Source organism: Ursus americanus, chromosome 11 (assembly GCF_024610735.1).
Source record: "Ursus americanus isolate L20-20 chromosome 11, mUrsAme1.1.p, whole genome shotgun sequence".
NCBI lineage: Eukaryota > Metazoa > Chordata > Mammalia > Carnivora > Ursidae > Ursus > Ursus americanus.
In genome coordinates this window covers 65,766,916-65,788,473 of record NC_142137.1, presented here as the reverse complement: position 1 = coordinate 65,788,473, position 21,558 = coordinate 65,766,916, and the positions used below count along the sequence as shown (strand labels likewise).

The 21,558-nt window shown below is 42.3% G+C and overlaps 1 long non-coding RNA gene across 2 annotated transcripts in view; it reads right to left on the bottom strand.

Moving 5' to 3' along the window:
- The window catches only part of LOC123797481 (uncharacterized), a 29,633-nt gene extending 8,587 nt beyond the window's left edge, over positions 1 to 21,046 (bottom strand). Inside the window, exons 1-4 of one of the 2 annotated variants that reach the window (XR_015726159.1) lie at positions 20,884 to 21,046; positions 15,938 to 16,177; positions 11,646 to 11,738; positions 8,552 to 8,626 (exon numbers count right to left, since the gene is read on the bottom strand). This is a non-coding gene — a long non-coding RNA (uncharacterized LOC123797481). Of the gene's footprint in view, positions 1 to 8,551; positions 8,627 to 11,645; positions 11,739 to 15,937; positions 16,223 to 20,883 lie in introns of those variants that run through there. The other variant, XR_006780961.2, reaches the window with a different exon arrangement.
- Between the last annotated feature and the right edge of the window lie 512 nt (positions 21,047 to 21,558).

The following is a 21,558-nucleotide window of genomic DNA, read 5'->3' as shown; positions in this document are numbered from 1 at the left end:
TCAAGACTGTGTAATAAACATTCTACTTTAAAAGGATATTCCAAGTTTTACAAGCAGACCCCTTAACCAGGGCAAATTTGATTTAAAATCATTTCTATTTAACTCTCTCACTAGGGAAACTGCATGTAATCATTTTTTCCTAAGAAAGTGCATTCTCCTATTTGATTTAATCTTAAAATAGTTGTTCGATGTAACTTTAACAGTCATTACCTCAAAGAGAGATTTATGTTTCAGAAAGAAGCAAAAATTACAAAAAAACAATGAAAAGTCAAAGAATAATGATGACCATCTTCATGTCTCATGAAATCTTTTTTTTTTTTTTTTTTAAGATTTCCTTATTTATTTTAGAGAGAGAGAGAGCACAAACAGTAGGGGCAGGGAGAGGGAGAATCTCAAGCAGACTCCATGCTAAGTGGGGAGCCAAACTTGGGGCTCGATCCCACTACCCTGAGATCAGGACCTAAGCTAAAACCAAGAGTCAGACAGACGCTTAACCGCTGCGCCACCCAGGCACCCCTCATGAAATCTTTAGAATAAAAGAAATTAAAAATAAAAGGCATAGAACATTCATGAGGATTTCAAGCCTTGCTGGAACTCTCCTTAATTACTTCGCCAGATTTTTTCCCCTATCTTTCTACTGCAATTCTCTCTTTGGAGGCTGTATTCCAGACTCTCTCTCTTTATCCATGTCTCCTCCCTTTCCCAAATTATCACACATATCCTCGGGAATTTCATATTTTTTGAGGGAAGTAACGCTTGCCTTAAAAGTTAGTTGCTATTAGATTCCATATACAACTTTATAGGAACGTCACTGCTCGAGACTCGGATCACCAGGCAGGCAGTGCATCAGCTGCTGTGTCTCTACCTTACTTAGCAAATGCTCATCGAACTGTTCTCTCTGGAAATTTCAGCATAACGATGCCGGATGAAGTAGTCTAAATACTAAAGGCTAGGGGCGCCTGCGTGGCTCAGTCAGGCATCTGCCTTCAGCTCAGGTCACGATCCTGGGGTTCTGGGATCAAGCCCCATGTCGGGCTCCCTGCTCAGCGGGGAGCCTGCTTCTCCCTCTCCCTCTGCTGCTCCCCCTGCTTGTGCTCTCTTGCTCTCTGGCCAATAAATAAATAAAAACCTTAAAAAAAAATGAATACCGAAGGCTACTTTATGTAAAATGAAATTCTTTAATTTTTCTCAATTTCTGAGAATCATATCATACTATGATTTAACCCCTAAAATTCTAACAATTTATGACTCTAGGATTTTATATGGAGATAACTATTTACCTATGTGTACAAACCACTGTTTCAAGTTCCAAGTGGTTTTTGATACTCAGTGGTTTATCTGTTTTTCAGTCAACTGACTGACTTTGAGAAGTAAATTATTCCTTGGATGAAAGAGTCTATTAAATTGCGGGCATTGTAATGAACTGACTAAATTAAAATCTGATAAAATTAAAGGGAGGTAGAGAAAATAATATGCTGGAGGCTAACATTTTTTGTTTATTTTGAAATACAATGAAGCAAGGGTTACTGAAAACATTCCATTGAATATTTTTATCATAACATTATTGTTATTTAATCGATATTTATTTTCCTATTTTTTTGTTTTGTTTTTGTTTCTGTTTGAGCAAGGGTGATCAGTGTATTTTGTTTTTGTTTTTGCCTAAGTAAAGGAAAAAGGGGAAGACATATCAGAAGACAGGCAGACTTTCGGCCCAAGGATTATCTGGAGGTGGTAACATATACAGACCTTCCCATTCATTACACCAATATTTACTGAACACCTACTGAGATTAATTTGGGTAAGAACTGAATTAAAAGCATTTGAAAACTGAGTCAAGGGCTGTGTGAACATTTTTAAAGCCTCAGGTATTCACTGAGCTTAGAAACTGCTCAGAAATCCCAAGTCAATAGGGTTTTAAATCCAGAAGTTTCTATCTATCCCAAAGTAAATTCGAATTTTAGTTATGGTATGTTAATAACAATTGTGGAAATATAACTAATTTGTTGTTCAATTACTGCATTTCTTTAAAAATTCCTTTATATTACATTTTAATGTATTCATAAGACAAAGGTGGTTGGTGGGGAATGTCAGTACTGCTGGTTTAATAAAGCATTTACTTTCATAGGTAACAGAATTATTATTGATTGTCACCCTCATTGCTCTCTGAGGATAAATTCTTGTAGCTGGAAGGCTGCCAATTTACCGGGTGCTGGCATAAGCTAGGGCACTGGGGCTTGGTGACTGAATTACCCAGCTTAATAGGCAAGATGGGTGACAGACAGGATAACTTTAGGGAAAATCCCGGGGCAGGAGTATGGAGTGAGTCTCCAGCTGAGACAGTTTGCAAAGCGTATCCTTATAGGTGACTCCTGATGGCTGGGGACTGGGGGTCAGGGGTGGGGTAAGAGATGTTCAATGGGGTGATGGGCTGGAGCTTTGCATAGTGTGGGATGCAACCTTTTATGATACCACCACAAATCTTAAGGATTTGGGACTGATTGTATTTCTTGAGGAAGCCAGTGAATAGAAAGAGTTGAGGTCAAGATCGGCCCCAGGTAAAAACAATGCAATATACATAAGAGGAGAAGAGACACCTCAGTAACATACACTGAAAAATAAAAATAAAAATAAACCAGAGAAGTATATGTCAAATGCTTTCCGGTTTGGTTGTGCCTGGGGTTGTACTGGGCACGGGGCACGCAACACTTCTCAAGGCACAGTGACCTGCCTCTCTGGAAAAGCAATCAGAATTCTCTACAAACACATTCTGGGATTAAATCTTTCCAAGGCAGACCTCTATGGGTGGTTTTATTAAAAGAAATTACATGCACATAATCCTCCACCGAATTTTAAGTCTTCAGGGAGCCCAAAGCCAACATTATCATGTTTTTTAAGTCAATTGAGAAAATTTTTCTTTTGCAAAACACGTTATAAATTCTTTAAAGTCTATTTAATTTTCTAGTCAGATTTTAAAGGAAAAAAACTAGTGTTTCTATGAGGTTTCTGCTCTATTATCACATATTTCAGGGCCATTCACACTGTCCTGTTCTTAATCATTTAAACAACAAATCTATTTGAATGTATGTCTAATCCTTAATACTGGTGAGAGAAGGCTGTCTTCAAGCTCCTCAATCCTTAACGTCAGTTACTTTCCTCCGCAAGGCTGTGCTCACCGGGAATGCCTGAATGAAGTCTCCACAGCCTGCGAGGAAAAGTAACCTCAGTTGGTGAGAAATTTCTGGTTCCAGAAGCATTGTTCTTTCAGATTGGTAAGTGATTTGCATGCTAGTCCAGGATGTTGGGAAAAGCCTCCCTGATTTCTATCACCAAGGGGGAGAAATCAGATGGTGACAGAACGTATGTGAAAGCTCTTTGTAAAGTAGCAACAAAATACAGTTGTCCAGTATCAAAGGCAGACACAGCTCACAAGACCCTTTCAGGAAGAGCCACGAGGCAAAGCAAAAGTATTTGCTTATGAAACTGGAATTATAAATAATGAGGTAGAGCTATACACCAAATACCGTAAAGATTCATTTTCTTGTATATATTGAGGTGCTGATATAATTTTTTGAGAGAGAGAGAGAGCACGTGCATACATGAGCAGTGGGGGAGGGACAGAGGGAGAGAGAGAACCTTGAGCAGGCTTCACAGTCAGCATGGAGCCTGACATGGGGCTCAGGGGCTCAATATCATGACCCTGAGATCATGACCTGAGCTGAAATCAAGAGTGATGGATGCTCAACCGAGCCACCCAGGAGCCCCATAATTTTAAAGGACTCAATGCACGTGTTGCTAGAATGTGTGTCATTCAGACCCTTTTTATTGATATTATAGTCATTTTCATTTTCCTAGCAGCTACTGTTTGTTACTAATTTCTAATTTTACTGCATTATGATCAGAGAATATGTTCTATACAAAACCCAGTTTTTTGTTATTTATTGAGATTTCCTTTGTGGGAAACATTGGAATTGTTGGAATTTTTTTCCAAACTAGATATACACTTGTTTTTGTTTTTCCTACTTGAGAATCAGTGTAATTCTTCAATGTGTAGATTCCAATATTTCATTATAGAAAATTTTCATTAACTTTCTTTTTGAATACTGCCTGTTTCCCATTTGCCCCTCTCTCCCTGTGTCTCCCTGAGACACAGCAGGTGCATGTTGGACCCTCTCATTCTGTCTTCCACACCCTGAACCATTCTTCCATCTCCTCTACCTCTTTCTTTCTGTACTTCATTCAAGGTGGTTTCCTCAACTATATCTTCCAATTTGTTAATTTTCTCTTCTGATGTGTCTAATATGCTAATTTAACTTATTCCGTGAGATTGTAATGACTGTGATCTCCATTGCCAGACATTCCATTTGTTTCTTTCCAAATCTGCCTATTCTTTATTTCCATGGTATCCTGTTGTTTTGTTTCATTTTCCATTTCTTTTTTAAGACCTCTTTGCTCATTCTATTTGAGTGTCTGATTTTCGTTCTGTCATCTGTGGTTGTTTTGGTGCTAAGTCTCTTGATTTTTGCCTCTGATAACTCTCCCATAAGGTAGCATTCCTTATGTACTTTGTAACATTTTGTTGTGGTGGTTGTGAATTCATCTTCAATGGGTTCGGTTGTTTATCTGAGAGAGGTTTCTGTTACGGAATAGACCATGTCCCCCACCCAAATTCATATATGTTGTAGCCTTAACTCCCAATGTGACTGTATTTAGACATATGACCTTTAAAGAGGTGGGGGTTTTTTAAAGTTTTTTTTTTTTTAAGTAATCTCTATACCCAACATGGGGTTTGAACTCAAACCCCAAGATCAAGAGTTGCACGCTCTACCAACTGAGCCAGCCAGGTGCCCTTTAAAGAGGTGATTAACAGTAAATAAGGTCATAAGGGTAATTTGATATGACCAATGATGTCCTTATAAGATGTGGAAGAGAGACAGGGACACTTGGGTGACTCAGTCAGTTAAGCACCCAACTCTTGATTTTGGCTAGGTCATGATCTCAGGGTTGTTAGATCAAGCCCTGCTTAAGATTCTCTCTCTTCCTTTCCCTCTGCCACTCGCCTCCAAAAAACCCCACAAGACACACCAAGGATGTGCATACACACAGGAAAGGCCATGTGAGTATGCAGCAGGAAGGCAGCTATCTGCAAGCCAAGCAGAGTGGCCTCAGGAGAAAGCAAACCTGCTAATATCTCGATCTTGGACTTCCAGCCTTATTCTGCTGCTTATGACACCCAGTATGGGGCATCTTGTTATGGTAGCCCTAACAGACTAACTAGCATCTGACCTGAGGATGTGAAAGTGACCTCAAAGAATGCTCTGCTTCTATCAGATTCCCAGGGGTTTCAAGGCTCTGGATGTATTTTTATGTTAATTTATTGGCTTAGAGAGTACCTTCCAAGAAATGGACTTACAGTTAGCTTTCTAAGCAAATAGTATAAATTCAGACCACTCAGGATATGGCCTAGGTTGGTATCAGTTTCTCTCAAATGATGTCCCTTCCCTGGCTTGTGCCCGCCCTTGGGTGCAATTATAGCAAACTTCCTCGCTCCTTCCCTCGGCCAATGAATAGTGTTTTGCTAGCTTTCCTGAGGCTCCAGGCTTTCTGCAGGGGACTGGCTTCAGCCTCCCCGCCCAGTGAATCTAAGGCCTATTTCCTGCCTCCAGCTCTGCCTCCTCCCCTGTCCATCCTCATCCCCAAAAGCCCTTACCCAAAGCTGAACCCCCCAGAGGTCCCTGCAGCATTGGCTTGTACTTTTTGCTCTGGATTTGGTTTCTTGCTTTGTTTCTGACATCTGGGCAGTCTGTTGCTCCGTTTTATCCATCACTTCCATGAATTTGTCCTAGTAAGCAAGTCTTTCCATGTCACATTTGTCTGCCATGTTCACTTTCTAGGGAGTACTAGAAGGTGTAGATTTTTTTCTAACATGCTAGAAGTAAATTTGTCTTTGTGAAGTAGGACTAAATTTGTCTTCGTAGAGTAAGATTATGTGAGTTAGTCAGTAAATTCATCACAACTGATTTTTTAAAAGGTGATATTGTAAGTAGGAGCATAAACTGATTTTAGAATGAGTAGCCTTCAATAATGTCATGGCACTATCATCAGGGACCTTATTTCCAGACTTAACATCAGTCATACACACACAATTGTGGTTTTAGAGAAAACAAATGTAAAAAAGTATATTTAACTTGAAAAGCAACAAAAAAGTCTTCTTCGTCTTTGTGCTTGTGTTATAATTACAAAGTCACCACCATCTCATCAGCCTTTAGCACTACCATAGACAGAATGGTGCCCCCCCCAAATTCACATGTTGAAGCTCTATCCCAATGTGATGGTATTTGGAGATGGGGCCTTTAGGAAGTACTTAGGGCTAGATGAGGTAGGGAGTTTGGAGGTTTGGACCCTCAGAAGGAAATCAGCAGCCTTACAAGAAGAGGAAGACAGAGCGATCACTCTCCCCTCTCAGCCACTTAAAGGCACAAGCGGAAGGCTATCGGAGTTCCCAGCCCCAGAACTGAGAAATAAATGTCTGTCACTGAAGTCACTATGGTATTTGTTATATGTGTATAACATAGGGTATTCTGTTACAGCAGCCTGAGCAGACTAATACCTCCACATACCATCCGTATAGTTGGAATTCACTTGTCTACCCGCTGTTTATGCTGTCCCTACATACTTACCAGATAAGTAATAAATGATAGTTTGTGATTACCTAAATTCAGAATATTTAACGTGCAGTCAAGTTTCTGAACCCCATTTTCCCTGTTTAAAGCTCTTCTGACTTCAATGCATTCTTAATTATTTGAAGTTCTCCCTCTTATTCAGTTATCTGAGGTTTGAGTAAGATTAATGCATTCAACAGTGCACAACACCAGACTTCACGCTGGGGGTGTCCAAGGATCTTACCAGTATGTAACCACCAATAAACACAGCATGTCCTGGGCGCAGGCTAAATGGGTAAAACGTGCATGCTGTTAGACGCCCGCAAGCCTTAAGCATTCTCTTAACAACCTGGTTTGTGGGAGGATGAAGGAGAAGAAGCACAATGTTCTCTCTCTCTCCTTTTTTGAGAGAGCTACAGTGAGCACGTGCATGTGCTTGTGAGCAGCAGGAAGGAGCAGAGGGAAAGGGTGAGAGAAGCTTAAGCAGGCTCCACACCCAGCACAGAGCCCTATTTGGGGCTCAATCTCACAATCCTGAGATCACAACCTGAGGTGAAATTAGGAGTCCAGACGCTCAACAGACTGAGATACCCAGGTGCCCCAGCACAACGCTCTCTCTTACTAAGGCATCATGAATTCAAGCTGTGCAGTCTATTGTACGAACAGAATATGTCCATGTTTCCTGTAGCCATCTAATAACTATGGCCACAAGGAAGAGGGGTATGGAAGGAGGCTACGAATGAACCCCCAAAGGAACCAGGAGACTTCCTGCCTTCTGCCTGTTCCATTCTATAGCTTCAGCCTTACCAGTAATTCCAGCTGTCCTTAAAGGAGTCCTTGGGGTGCCTGGATGACTCAGTCAGTACAGCATGTGATTTTTCCCCCCAAGATTTATTTATTTACTTTACAGAGACAGACAGAATGTGTGAGTGGTAGGAGGGGCAGAGGGAGAGAGAAAATCCTTGAGCAGGGAGCACAATGCAGGGCTGGATCCCAGGACCTTGAGATCATGACTTAAGCCGAAATCAAGAGTCGGCTGCTTAACCGACTGAGCCACCCAAGTGCCTCAGAGCATGCGACTCTCGATCTCAGGGTTGAGTTCAAGTCCCACAGTGGGTGTAGAGATCACTTGTTAAAAAATCATAAAGGAGTCCTTGAAGCTTTAAATTGACTCCTTCTCTCCACTTCCATTTGCAAAGCGAGTGACTTGGCTTTGTTACCCCAATGCCATTCAATTTCCTGAAGTGATGACAGAGCAAGTTACCCTGTAATTGTGTGGATGGCTTTGTAAAAGAGTTATCTGCAGCCTGCCTTCTCAAGGGGGTCCTGAGCCAGCATCACGGGCATCCCCCAGGGGCTTCTCCAATGCAGCATCTCAGGCCCCACCCAGGAGCTCCGGAATCAGAGTCCACAGTTTATCGAGATCCCAGGATGAGGCATATGGACACTGGAGTTTGAGAAGCACTGGTTTACGGTATTGTTCCCTCCACCTAATATAAAGTTACCTTTTTTGGCTCATTAATAACATCTAGGGAACAAGATGAAAGTTTCCCTAGAAACCTACCTAATATGGCATTTTGATATTCTCGTAACAATTAGGAATCACAGTAGGGTCTCTTTTTCCACATACAAGAAAACCTAATATTTAAGTCTATAAATGACTCAGAAAAACTGTTTCCATTTTGATTTAGTATGAATGAGGTCTTGCTCACAACTGGTAAATTGGAAGCAAGAACTGCTGCCTTTCAGGTTAATGGGTTTTCCCTCATCAAGCTGTCCTTCTTTCATGTAATCTAGACTTGCCACCACTTATTTATTTATTTTTTTTGGTAACTGTTCTTCTTTTTAATAGGATTATGCATCCTCCCAATATTAACAGCAATTAGACTCACCTCACGGCGCGTCATGCCAGCTCACTCTGCGACTGTCGGAGCAAGATGATCTTACTCTTGTCTCAGTAACAAACTCTGACAACCAAAACAAAGCAGCAGGCAGAATACAGGAAGAGAATTAACAATAAAGGATCACAGATGACAAGAGCTTCTCAAACACGATGGTTGCCTCGGCCTGTTCTATCCACATAGAAATAATGGCGTTCGCTCTGCGAGGACGCAGAGCACTGCGACACAGCCCAAAACCACGTACTTTTCAGAAAAGTTTTTAAAGAAGACTCTTCAAAAAAAAATAAAGATGACTCTTGAAAAGCCTTAGAAAACATTAATATTCTCTTTCCAAATCTAATCTATTTAATTTTATTGGAAAACATTTACATAGCTCATCAGCAGACTCTCTAGTATTGAGTAATATTTAGCATGCTGTAATCACAGGAAAGAGAGATTTAGATTAAATGCTGCTTTTTATTACTATTCAATCATCATAAGTTGTTCCACTTTTTATCTTTTTAGTCAACAGATTTCAAAGGTGGGAAAACATCTTCATTTGCAGACATACCTGTATTTATCTCCTATTATATTTTCCATTAGTGTCTACATGAGATTTATTTTCGGTGATTTCCCAACAAAGTAAACGTGGATCTTCTAAGACCAGATGTTAATAATATAGACAAATGCACCCTATCTCTTAGGGATGTTAGGGGAATAAATCAGAGAATATTTACAGGGGAATTTGACCTCACTAGAGATAGTATATAAATGAAATGTGAAGAAAAAAAAAACTCTTTAAAAAACAAAAAAATCCGTTCAGTTATAGCCAGATTAACTCGACAGTACCAAACTATGTTCCGAGTGAAGAAAACAGACCTACTAAGAGTGGTCCCACTGGTTGTGAAGAAATGCCAAATACTAACAATCAATTCCAGGTCTGGCTGAAACCTCACATATCACTTTGGAGAAACTCCAAATGAGCTCTCTGTCTTTTTCTATGTCTACGTCTATTGTACTTGGAATACTGGTAAAAGCCAGTATCCCAAAGACCATGACTCGTCTTTGCCTATGTTGGAGTGAATTATCAAAATTATTTTAAACCTCTTTCTACATTTAATAACATATAAGGATTGTTAATGAAGCACTGATATAAAGAGAAATTTAAGGACCTCTGTAACATATACAGCTAGACAAACTGTTTTTACATTTGTATTATCTAGAATCAAAAAAGAGCTTTCAGCAGGACAATGGGCAAAGAAGGAATCATATTTACTCCAGGTTGAAAGGCCAAATTTTCCTTAGAGTTACAGGGAAACTGTCAATTATAGTCTCAGTATTATTTGAGAGACACAGGAAAGTCCCCTAATCCCACATATTTTTCAAACATCCTGTCACAATGACCCAAATTCTACCATTTTAAATGCTTCTGGGGCACCTGGGTGGCTCAGTGGTTTAAGTGGCTACCTCTGGCTCGGGTTATGATCTCAGGGTCCTGGGGTCGAGCCCCACATAGGGCTCCCTGCTCAAGTGGGGAGCCTGCTTCTCCCTCTCTCACTCCCCTGCTTGTGCTCTCTTGCTTTCTGTCAAATAAATAAATAAAATTAAAAAAAAAATGCTTCTGAGTTAAGGGAAATAGTTCCATATTCACAGACAAAGGCAAAATTAAAAATTGTGGGATGATAAAGACATGCAACAATGTAATAAACCAACACCCACTGCATACCTACTATGCACCAGGCACTATTCCCAGTGCTTTACCAGAGCTCTCTCATTTAATTCCCACTACAGCCTATTAAATAGGTGCTATTATTACCCCAGTGTTACAGCTGTGGAAACAGGCACAGAGAGGCTAAGAAGCTTGCCCAAGATTACACAGGCTACAAGAGGCATAGCTGACTCCCACCCTGGCCAACTGACTCCAGGGTCCAGGCTGGGAACCAGCGTGGTTTCCTGCGAGTGTAGGAGTTAGCACCATACAACACATCACTGGCTTTTTCAAAATTATATTTACTTATTTAAGTAATCTCTACGGCCAACATGGGGCTCGAACTCACAATCCCAAGCACGCTCCTCCGACTGAACCAGCCAGGCGCCCCTACGTTACTGTTTTAAAATGAAACAAACGATACCTTGCAATGACTGATACAAAGGAAAAAACGTCAAAGTAGAAAATGTTCAGATTGTGTTTACAACAATTAATGCATTTTTCCCAGGAAAACCCACATTTTAATGTTAGGGCAAGCTCCACATTTCCATTTTGAACAGAAGGCTTGTGAACAGCAAGCCCCCATAGTAGCACCTTCTTGTGTTCAAACTGTTCACCAAGAACGCAGGACTAGATACCCTGCCGAAAGGAGAGCTCCATTGTGGAGCCAACAGTAGACAGTCAGGTGGAAATGAGACACACAGCGTGGAAATGAACTTAGAGATGTAAATATCAGAGGAGCTTTGATTACATACTGTGAGTAACTGGGACCTATAACATGACGACCAACTTCTGTAGTTAAGACGCTACCACGGATCTTTAAATGCATAACGGCTTCTTCATACATACAGTGTAAAAAAGGCCTTTATAATGGGCCTCTAATGTCAGAAGTATGTGCTGTCCATGTTTTTCGTTTTGTTTTCGCCCATAAAACACATGGTTTTTAGGGGGGCCTGGGTGGCACAGCGGTTAAGCGTCTGCCTTCGGCTCAGGGCGTGATCCCGGTGTTCTGGGATCGAGCCCCACATCAGGCTCCTCCGCTGTGAGCCTGCTTCTTCCTCTCCCACTCCCCCTCCTTATGTTCCCTCTCTCGCTGGCTGTCTCTATCTCTGTCAAATAAATAAATAAAATCTTTAAAAAAAAACACAACACATGGTTTTTAAAAAGATATGAACTGGTATTCTGATTCCCCGCTCCTCACAGAACACCGTAATATGGTTAAGTACGAACCTTTCCATAGCAACAGACATTGTGTATCAGACAGGAACCCTATGTATCCCCCTTGAAGAAAGCTTTAAGGTTATAACAGACAAATTCAAAATAAAGCCTATGATCCCATCACCCTGAAGCCTGCTTCCCCAATGAGCTCAAGAAAGGATTCGTTGACAAATGACTCACCATGGCTTCCTATAGCTCATTTCTTTGCCTTCCTTTTTCTTTAAATGGCACTCCAGCCTTAATAGTTACAAAGGTTTCAAGAGAGAGGATCACCTGAAACAGAGAGGCCAAAAATCCAACACAATCACGGTTTGCAGAAGTTCAGCATTTGGCTGATTGAATAGCCCTGGGGGGTAGTGGTTTGCCTACCTGGAGACCAAAGCCAGTCATTACTGCCACCCTTCACTGCATTATTTAGTGCTTTTCCACTCTCTGAGCATTCCGTGAACCCTGACTGCCTGGTTAGCTCTAATTCTAAAATCGGTATTTTGCATAAGGGGAAGGTAACTTTGGGGACGATATCTTGAAATGTTTTCCTAAATACATATAAGAAACATGCTTGGAAGCCACTGAAAGTTGTGGCTAAAGAAAGTGCAAACTGGGCTTATACGGATATCGTTGCATAGGCTGACTATAATTACATTCCCCGAACACTTGCCTGGGTAGAGTGGGTGCCTCCATTTGCTCACCCCAATTAGGCAGGAGGCACTGCCTAGGGCCGGAGAGTAATCTACCCGCTATTGTTTCGGTGTGGGGAGAAGAGAATGCTCTGTGCACGAACACCGAACATCCCGAACATCGTGCTTTGTTTTTAGCACGCAGAACTGGGCTTGCGGACGCTAGTGATTGTGCTTCGGAGAGAGGAAGTTAATGACATGTTGTGAGTTTATGTACTATATTTCATCCCTATTCACGTTGAGACAGCATCCTCCTCCAAATCTTCTGCTCTAAAGGTTGCAGGCTGGAAAGTGAAACAGATGGTCCAGTTTTATATTTCTTTTCCTTTAGAATTTCTTATGCAGCGCAGGGACCTTGGTCTTCGGGGATCTCGAATTATATTTTGGCCCATTATACGTATATCAGTTTTGATACTCAGATGGTACGTAAGAATTACTCAAAATCCACATGGCCGTAGCCTTTGCTGGTTCTTAGTATGCCCTGTGCTGTTCATTTTAATTGAAAATATTCTAAAAGCAAGATTGATGTGTTTTCTATCCCCCTAAAATAGAAGCAGGTTCTGGGCTCATAATTGAGCACTCATAAGCCCCCTCTCCTTATTAACATGCCCTCTCTAATTTGTGCCTCTGTTTGTACAATATAAATGGCCTTTAACGGCCCTTCACTCATACAATGGTCTCACTAACCCAAAGAAAATTAGTAGCAGGCAAAAGCCTATTTTTACTGACACAGAGACAAAAATGCTAATTACCTTAAAATATTCTCAAGTGTATATCTCTGGCATCCTTCCAGGCTAAGCTCAAAAGTTTTTTTTTTCCCCCCTGTTATTTACTAGTTATAGGGAAAGTTGTTTTTGTTTTATATCCAGGCTTATACAGAAGTAGGTTTATATTTATAATTAGAAATCTTTTATTTGGGGTCCAGAGTACTGGTGATAGGTGAAGCATTGGGTTTGCTTTCAACTTACTCGCGGGTACACTTGAGAGTTGCCCATTTTGATAATTTTTTTTTTTAAGATTTTATTTATTTATTTAACAGAGATAGAGACAGCCAGCGAGAGAGGGAACACAAGCAGGGGCAGTGGGAGAGGAAGAAGCAGGCTCACAGCGGAGGAGCCTGATGTGGGGCTCGATCCCAGAACGCCGGGATCACGCCCTGAGCCGAAGGCAGACGCTTAACCGCTGTGCCACCCAGGCCCCCCGCCCATTTTGATAATTATGTTTTGTGCTGTTTTTGCTAAGGTACTTGGAGACATTTGCAGAAAAATCATAATACCTAAAAATCTGAATTTATTTTAACATATTAACTACCACAAAATATTAATGTTTCCCCAGAGTCTCTTTTAATCTTTCTCTGATAATTAAATTTGTTTGTCCATGTTTACTGTCGGAAGCACTCCTTTTTTTTCCAAAATGGTTTTAAAACTGAAACCCTGGATGTACAAAATACGTAATAATCAAGAAAATTAAATGAGACTTACTAAATTATGATACCAGCTGTGCTGACGATATTGACATACAGATGATGAGCTTTTCATCATTTATGTGACAAATATTCATTGAGGATATATTATTTTGAGACTATCTTGCTAAGTCCGGCTTATAAAAAAATAAATAAATAAGGTGGAAGTGCTCATCTTCTTGAGGAAGTTTCAAAATCAAGTTTGGAGAAAAAAATGTATTTGTACTAAAAATTCAGTAAGTACAGACGTATAGTAACATTGGAAGGCAGCAGAATAGGAGAGAGCACATGGTGGTGGAAGGGGAAATGGTAATTCATGGCAAAAAACAAGTGGGGTTTAGCTCAATAACAAGCCATCAACCCAGTTTTTAAAAACAGGCAAAAGATTTGAATAGAGATTTCAAAAAAATAAGATATACTGATGACAAACAAGCACATGAAAAATTGCTCAACACCATTAACCATTAGGGAAATGCAAATCCAAACCGCCCTGAGGTATCACCGCACACCCACCAGGATGGCTGTCATCAGAAAGACAGACAACACCAGGTGTTGGCAAGGATGCAGAGCCACTAGAACCCTGTACGTTGCTGATGGAAATACAGAATGATACGGCCACTTTGGATAACAGATGGGCAGTTTCATAAAAACGTAAACATAAACTTAGCATAAACCCCAACAATTCACTCCTAGGAATCTACCCAAGAGAAATGAACATAGATGTCCAGACAAAGATACGTAAGTGAAGGTTCACAGCAGCATTCTTCATGCCAGTCAGATGCTCAAAACAACCCAAAGGTCTGTCAGCTGATGAAGAAAATGGAACGCTATTCAGCAACAACAAGGAACCAAGTACTAACATACATTACAACAAGGATGAACGTCAACAACATAAGCGAAATGAAAGAAGCCAGATGCAAAAGACTCCATTCATATGAAATGTCCAGGAAAGGCAAGTTTATAGAGACAATCAGCACATGAGTGATTTCTTGGGGCCAGGGTGTGAAAACGGATAAAGTGCAAATGGGCCTACGGGAACTTACTGGGGTGGTGGAAATGTTCTAAAGTTGGATTCTAGCGATGGTTGCATGACCATATACGTTTGCTCAGAATCAATCAGCGTGCACTCACAGTGAGCGGATTTTAGGGTATGTAAATCGTACTTCAATAAAGCTATGAAAGGATAAACCAGGTGAAGTGTCATATGTTTTCGTAAGAGTGGGTGGAAGCAGTAATCTGAATTTTTCGTCTTTGCTTCCATGCTGAAACGTAACACGAACATGTATCAGTATCGATAAATGGGAAGGGTTCTTCACAGTTTGCAACGTCCCTTACAGTTTTCAGATTTATTTGCTCTTCACACCCACCCTGTGAGGCACGGTGAGCGAGTGTTACGGGATCTACAATAAGCACTATTCTTTCTCCTCTTAGCTTTGTTCTGAGCAAACTTCAAATGCTATTATCAATTATGTCCTTTAAAGATCAAGGCCACCCTATTTATAACATGATCTGGATAAACAAGAGAACAAACAGGATCATTACCCAAGTACCCCAGATGCATTTACAGAAACGGGTATGTTCCGTTGGCCAAACTGTATGAAACAAGATGGAAGTCCCCACCTGGAGACTCCTTCCACTCGCCGTCGACAGACGTGGCCCAGCCGCCTCACGGAAGCCTGTGGTGCTTGTTCTCTCTGAGGCATTTGCATTTACAAATATTGAAATGCGTGTCATGTAATTGTATATACAATTAGGCACACAATGACTAACATTATAGAAGCTAATATTCCTGGGCAGTAGCAAAGCCGCCAAAAACACAAAAATGGAAACCGGTGTATTGATTTGGTTCACAGCAACTCCTCCTTTAGTATTTCTCTTGAAAGCACAGAAGGAATGAAAACAAACAAATCCAACGTAGCCTGAAGCAGAGAATGACATGTTCAAGAAATGGGACTTATAAATAAACTGACCAATTAGGGCATTTGAAAATGTATGTGGCGTATGCAACAAATATGCTTAGACGAGTTAAAAACCACACAAAGCTCCCTCATTCTGATAATATGTGTGCGACACAGGCCAAACTCAGAGTCCTCTGCACCCAGCGTGAGATTTAAAGCTCTGGGTTTAGGAGAAGGTCAGCCCCTGGGATGATGTCTCCCCACTTTCTGCTCAAGGAGTTCGGTGTGAAAGGAGCTCTCGATATGGACCACGGCCAAAGTCAGCGACACCGAAGTTTCAGCCTTCCCGTCCCAGCCTCACATCTGCTGATGTGTTTCAGTATATACTGTGCAACCCCCTCCCCTTTCCAAAGAAGGCACGGATGCTTGGCCTACCTTGGTGTCCTTGGTCTCCGCGTGTGACCTCCTGCAATCCTTTTGCCATGACTTACGTTGCTTAAGGATGTTTCCAGGGGGGCGCCTGGGTGGCACAGCGGTTAAGCGTCTGCCTTCGGCTCAGGGCGTGATCCTGGCGTTCTGGGATCGAGCCCCACATCAGGCTCCTCGCTATGAGCCTGCTTCTTCCTCTCCCACTCCCCCTGCTTGTGTTTCCTCTCTCGCTGGCTGTCTCTATCTCTGTCGAATAAATAAATAAAATCTTTAAAAAAAAAAAAAAAAAAAAAAAGGATGTTTCCAGGATCTGTGATCTAACACAAGCTGTGCTTCTCGACTATGACTTCAATGGGGAACCAGACTGGATTAGTCTAAACAAACGTACAAATAATTGGTTTCAGTCCACAGTTCTTTTTGATCTTTTCAAGTTATACAAATTTCATTATTAATTGATACAATGCATGACACGGGGTAGGGGAAAAAGCAGATGACTCTGGCCAAGAGACTTGTTCTGGGTCTGGAATGCACCCCTGTAACCTTGGTGATCTCCCTCAACTTCCAAGACTTCAGTGTTCTCAACTGCAAACAAATCACCTTTTTTCGGTGAAAGAGGCTTTAAAGTTCTGATCATAATTTGACAATCATTTCTTGAGATGCTAGTGTTATTCGACAATATACAAATGTTTATCTAAATAATGTCATCGAGGTCCCATGTCTTTTGGTCTAACATGCCTTCTGGCCTGTTCTGAACTGCTAGGATACAACAACTGAGAATCTGAAACTCACAGACACGGAATCCCTTTGCACCAGGGTAAAACGCCACCAAAGTTGCGGTTTGAGAGTAAGAATGACAAAGACGGGAACCAGATAGGAATTGAATGGTACTTCACACACACACACACACACACAGACACACACATCCTTATATACAGGCACAAGGAAGAGGTATGTCATCTCAAACGGGGCTTTTATTTATTTCCTTTTTCATGAGTCTGACAACACTACACTGGTTTTCACACTCGTCCATGCCCTACTGTTCCTCAAAAGTGCTTTTGGGGCCCTAAGGAGGGCTGAAAGGCCTAAAATCTGTTCCTCCGTTCCCCCCTCAACACTTTTGTTTTTATCTGTTTCAGGTATTTGTCCTCTACTTAATGTTTTGCTTGGGAAAGAGTACTTGGGTCAACATCATCTGGAAACCACCGTATTATACAGTGTAAAAGATTTCGCTTAAGTGCTATACTTTCTAAAAAGTGTTATATATACCACTTAAAATAGAACTCATCTTACAAGTTGTTCCAGCAAAAACTAAAGGCTAGAAAGTAATTTTTCATTTATAGTTTTAGAAAAGAATATAAATGACATGCTATATTTAGAGTCCCTGTGCAAATCATCAAATACTTTAATAACTATGCAAATACTAATATTCGATACAAGGGATCCTCTTAATTATGGCACAATCCTAACTCTGGATACAGTGCTAGGTGGGAAAATCCTGTTTAGACAGTTGTAGGAGAAGAATGTTTAACGAAACAAGTTTGCTAGTCTGGTCATCATAACACTGGTAGATATTTGGTATAATTAAATCTTTGCCAAAAAGAATTTTGAGAAAAAGAACAATCAGGAATTTAGATTGCTTCTGCCACCCCCCTCTGCATCCAGCTCATCTTTGAATGGTCCCTTGGTCTGCTGGTTATAGTAAGTTCTTCCTGCACTATGATTTAAGTAATTAAGAGTTGGTTGTCACATTATTTTTTAAGGACACGTCAATGTTAATCTGTAAGGGTGTCCTTAGGATGAGAGTGATATAGTCAAAACAAACATTCTGCACAAATCTAAGCCAATGCTAAAGACAGCAAGTAATTCTTACTGTTTTCTGTTCCCCTTATCTTTATGTGGAATCATAGTTTATCCCAGTTCCCTGTTTTTGTATTTCCAGCGAAATAGTTGTCCAAGTTCTAAGTAAAAGACTACCCCACTTTGAATATCACTGACTTTTCTAATTTGTCTGATTGACCCAGAGAGCGTAACCAAAGAGTAAAAACAAAACGCAATCCGAGGGTCATTCCCCCATGATTCTGAATCTATTTACCACCCAGATAGGTTATTTGTTACTGAGAGACTTTATAAAAAATAAATTATTTCAGCCAAAGGATTTTCTCATTTCTGTTCCCTGAAAGTCTGTATTTTTCCCATAGTAACAGATGGATTTAGAGTCCTCTGTAAAATGCTTTAGGGACCACTGAGATATAAAAATGACCACTATATTGGAATAAAATAGAAAGGGGTGCTTTCCTCTTTACAGAACACCCTCCAGTAAATAACAGGAGAGGGAGGAGCAGCTGGTGTCACCATGAAGCTCACTGGAGAATGTCTTGGAAAGACTCATGAGGAATGGAGTCATTTCTCAGCTGTTTGCAAACCCCACAGAGCTGACAGCATGATATGCTCATCAATTTGGGCTTGTCTATCTTTTGGGTCTGACTTCCAGTAGGTTTAGTTCACAGTACAAAGCAGAGTGGGAAAGATTTCCTTTATTTTCGATGGGTGGTTCACTTTCTCTTACTTTCTCTTTTTGTTGTCTTCCCGCAAAATAGCCTCAGCTTTTTCTAGGTCCCCGTCTATTCAAAAGGCCGGCATTAATAAACACCAACGAGCTCATTCCATAGGGAGCTGATACTTCCAGAGTTCATACCCCCATCTACTTTTGTCCTTGTTATTATGGGAAATCTGATTTGAGTGGGCAGACAGATCTTCCAGAACAGGATTTGGTGCAATTGTGGGGCCATTCTGGGGCTTTGGAACGAAGCCACCTTAAGTCCCCATCCTTCTGTTGCTCTAAGTTCCCCTCCTGTCTCCACATACATACATGTCCCAGGGTTTCTGAGTTCGCCCTGGGGAAACAGTCCAGCACAACCTGGAAAATTATACCAAATGGCATCTCTGCAGCCAGGTTTCAAAAGCATGTCAGTTGCTACAGTGGCAAGACATTTGCAAGCAGACAGGCTCAGAGGGAAAAAACAGGAGTTACTGACTATCCCCAACATCCTAATTGTTTTAAGAGTCTTAGAAAGAAACAACTCTTTTGCTGGAAATGTAAAAACATTAGAGAGTTGGGACAAAATATGATTCCACATAGAGATAAGGAAAACAGAACAGTAAGAATTAATTGCTTTCTTTAGGATCAACTTAGATCTGTGCAGAATGTTCATTCTGACTATATCGTATCACTTTAATCCTAAGGACTCCATTCAAATCAGTGGCAGAGCTCTGAAGCATTACTTCTCTTTGAACACTAGCTAGCTAGGCTACTAAAGACGAGAGGAGTGGAGGTGGGCTGGGAGAGGGAGTGAAGAGGTATTCCACGCCCATGGCCCACAATTCACACTGACCCCTTTCCTCCTCATTCAAGGCCAGCCCGACATTCAGCTGGGAAGCCGTGTATTCTGGGACTTGCGCTGCAAAGGGATTGACACCACATAGCTCTAGTGGCAAACTTGCAGGACTGCTCCAGAAAGACATGTGCATGCTGCAGAGGAGAAGAAAGTTCCACAAACAACCCCCGGTTGGTTCCCTCCACCCAGGTCTCGTTACACCTGGTTTCTCAAGAGCAGATTGCTTAGCCAACCTTAATAATCTCAGAGGAACGCCAGGGCAGGAGGCCGGATTCCAACTACCTTTGCCCTAATTTATGGAGGGCTTTAAAAGTAGAAAATAAAACTTTGAACTCAGCTCATCTGAAGCTTTATGATTCAGGTGTCCCACTTGCCTTTAGGGGCACCAAAGATCACTGAAGTTAAAGAGACACAAAAACTTCGGCAGGCTGCAGAACAGGAAAGCGTGTCCAGACTCGACCCAGCTGGTTCTCGTACCACATTCACTTGGCAGGAGCAGAAGTCCAGGCTCTGCCCTTGTCCTTTTCTGATGGATAGCATCTCCCTTCCCTACATTTCCCTTTAATCCTCCCTCCTCAACAGACTTCCCCCGTCTAGAAAGAAGTGACCCTGTGGCCAAGTGAGCAAAAGGAAGAGGGAGCGAAAGTGGGGAAAGAAGGAAATGAAAACAGCTTCTGAGAAAGGGATGCAGAGAAAACCAAGTCAAGGGTGAAATCATTTCCATTCCCATAGTATCGAAACCGGGAGTTTAAAGAGCTGGTCCTGCAAGGAGCTAGTCTGTATGACTCTACACCAACAGCAGAGCCTAGGAAGGCCTTTTCCTTGTCTGCCCTGGCAGGTGTTTGGGGGTGTTTTGTTTTGTTTTGTTTAAGATTTATTTATTTTAGAGAGCGAGAATGAGCACGGGGAGGAGGGGTAAAGGGAGAGAGAGAGAATCTTAAGGAGACTCCCCGCTGAGCAGGAGCCCCACAGGGGCCTGGATCTCAGAACCCTGAGAGCTTGACCTGACCCCACATCAAGAGTGGGAAGCGTCACCGACTGAGCCCCTCAGGCGCCCCCTGGGCAGGTATGTATAGCAACCCTACTGGGCTGTGCGAGGACTCAGCCACCTCCTTTTTGTGGATGTGCCCAGTCTGGGGCTCCGTCCTCGTAGGTGACGGATTTAATTCTGAAACTGAGATCCCATAATTATTCAACAGAAAGCAATTTAGTGAAATTGAGAAAAATGTTACACTAGATGTGGCCCCTTTGGTTACCGGGAAAGCCAGGCCCCAAAGAAAAGAGCGACTTTGGGCCTCGCCTCAGGTGAGGTAGACTTCCCTCCCTCACCCTAGGAAGTCGAAGCTTCCAGGCTGTTCCAGAGGCCGACCTCGCTCTTCCCCCTGGGGAGGCCTGGAGCAAGGGCCGCCTTCTGATCTCCTTCCCGCTGAATTCGGCTGCTAAGCACGTTCCTCGGACAGGAGGCGCACTTATTAGCAATTCCTACAGACCCAGGGCTCGAGCCAGTGCGTGTGGTGTGTGTTGGGGGTGGGGGCAGGGTTTGGGTTTGGCAATTACCTAGGTTCCTCAGAGGTCCTGATTAGCAATGCAGACACAGTGCACACATGTGAAGGCCCTCGGACGCCGGGCAGACGCCGGCTGCCCTCACAGGCTCGCCGAGTATCGGCCAGCCCCCCTCCGCCAGAGCCCGGGGTAGGCTGGCCCGAGAACTGGTTTCACTCCTCCCCAGCACCCGCTCGGGCCCCGAGCGCCGGGACGGGGTGGGCGGGGCGGAGGTGAGGCCGCGGGCCCAGTGCCCCGCCCACGCGCAGGCCGGCTCCTTTCCCGGAGAAGCGTCCAGAACGCAGGCAGTGGCTTGCGAGCGCCGGACTGCTCTCCCCGAGGGTGTGTGGTGTGTAAACAAGATTGTTGTCAATCAAGTCGCGTCTGTGAGTTACAGGAACCCCCACGGTGGAGTCTTGGGGAGAAGGAAAGTCTTTTTTTCCTGGGAACACACGGACGCCCACCCCCCTCACTTACATCTTTGTTAATTTCTGGGTTGTGTAACCTTTTCCAGATCTACTCTTTGGAGTTTCTCCCTTCAGCCTGCCTTTTTTGATGATCCTTTCCGCTCTTGTAACCCTACATTTCCCACACGCTGGAACTGCTGAGATCATGTGGTCAGGAGGTAGAATTTCCCAGTTTTTCAGACGAGAGCTTTTAACCCCAAATTGTGGTAGATGGATACAAGAA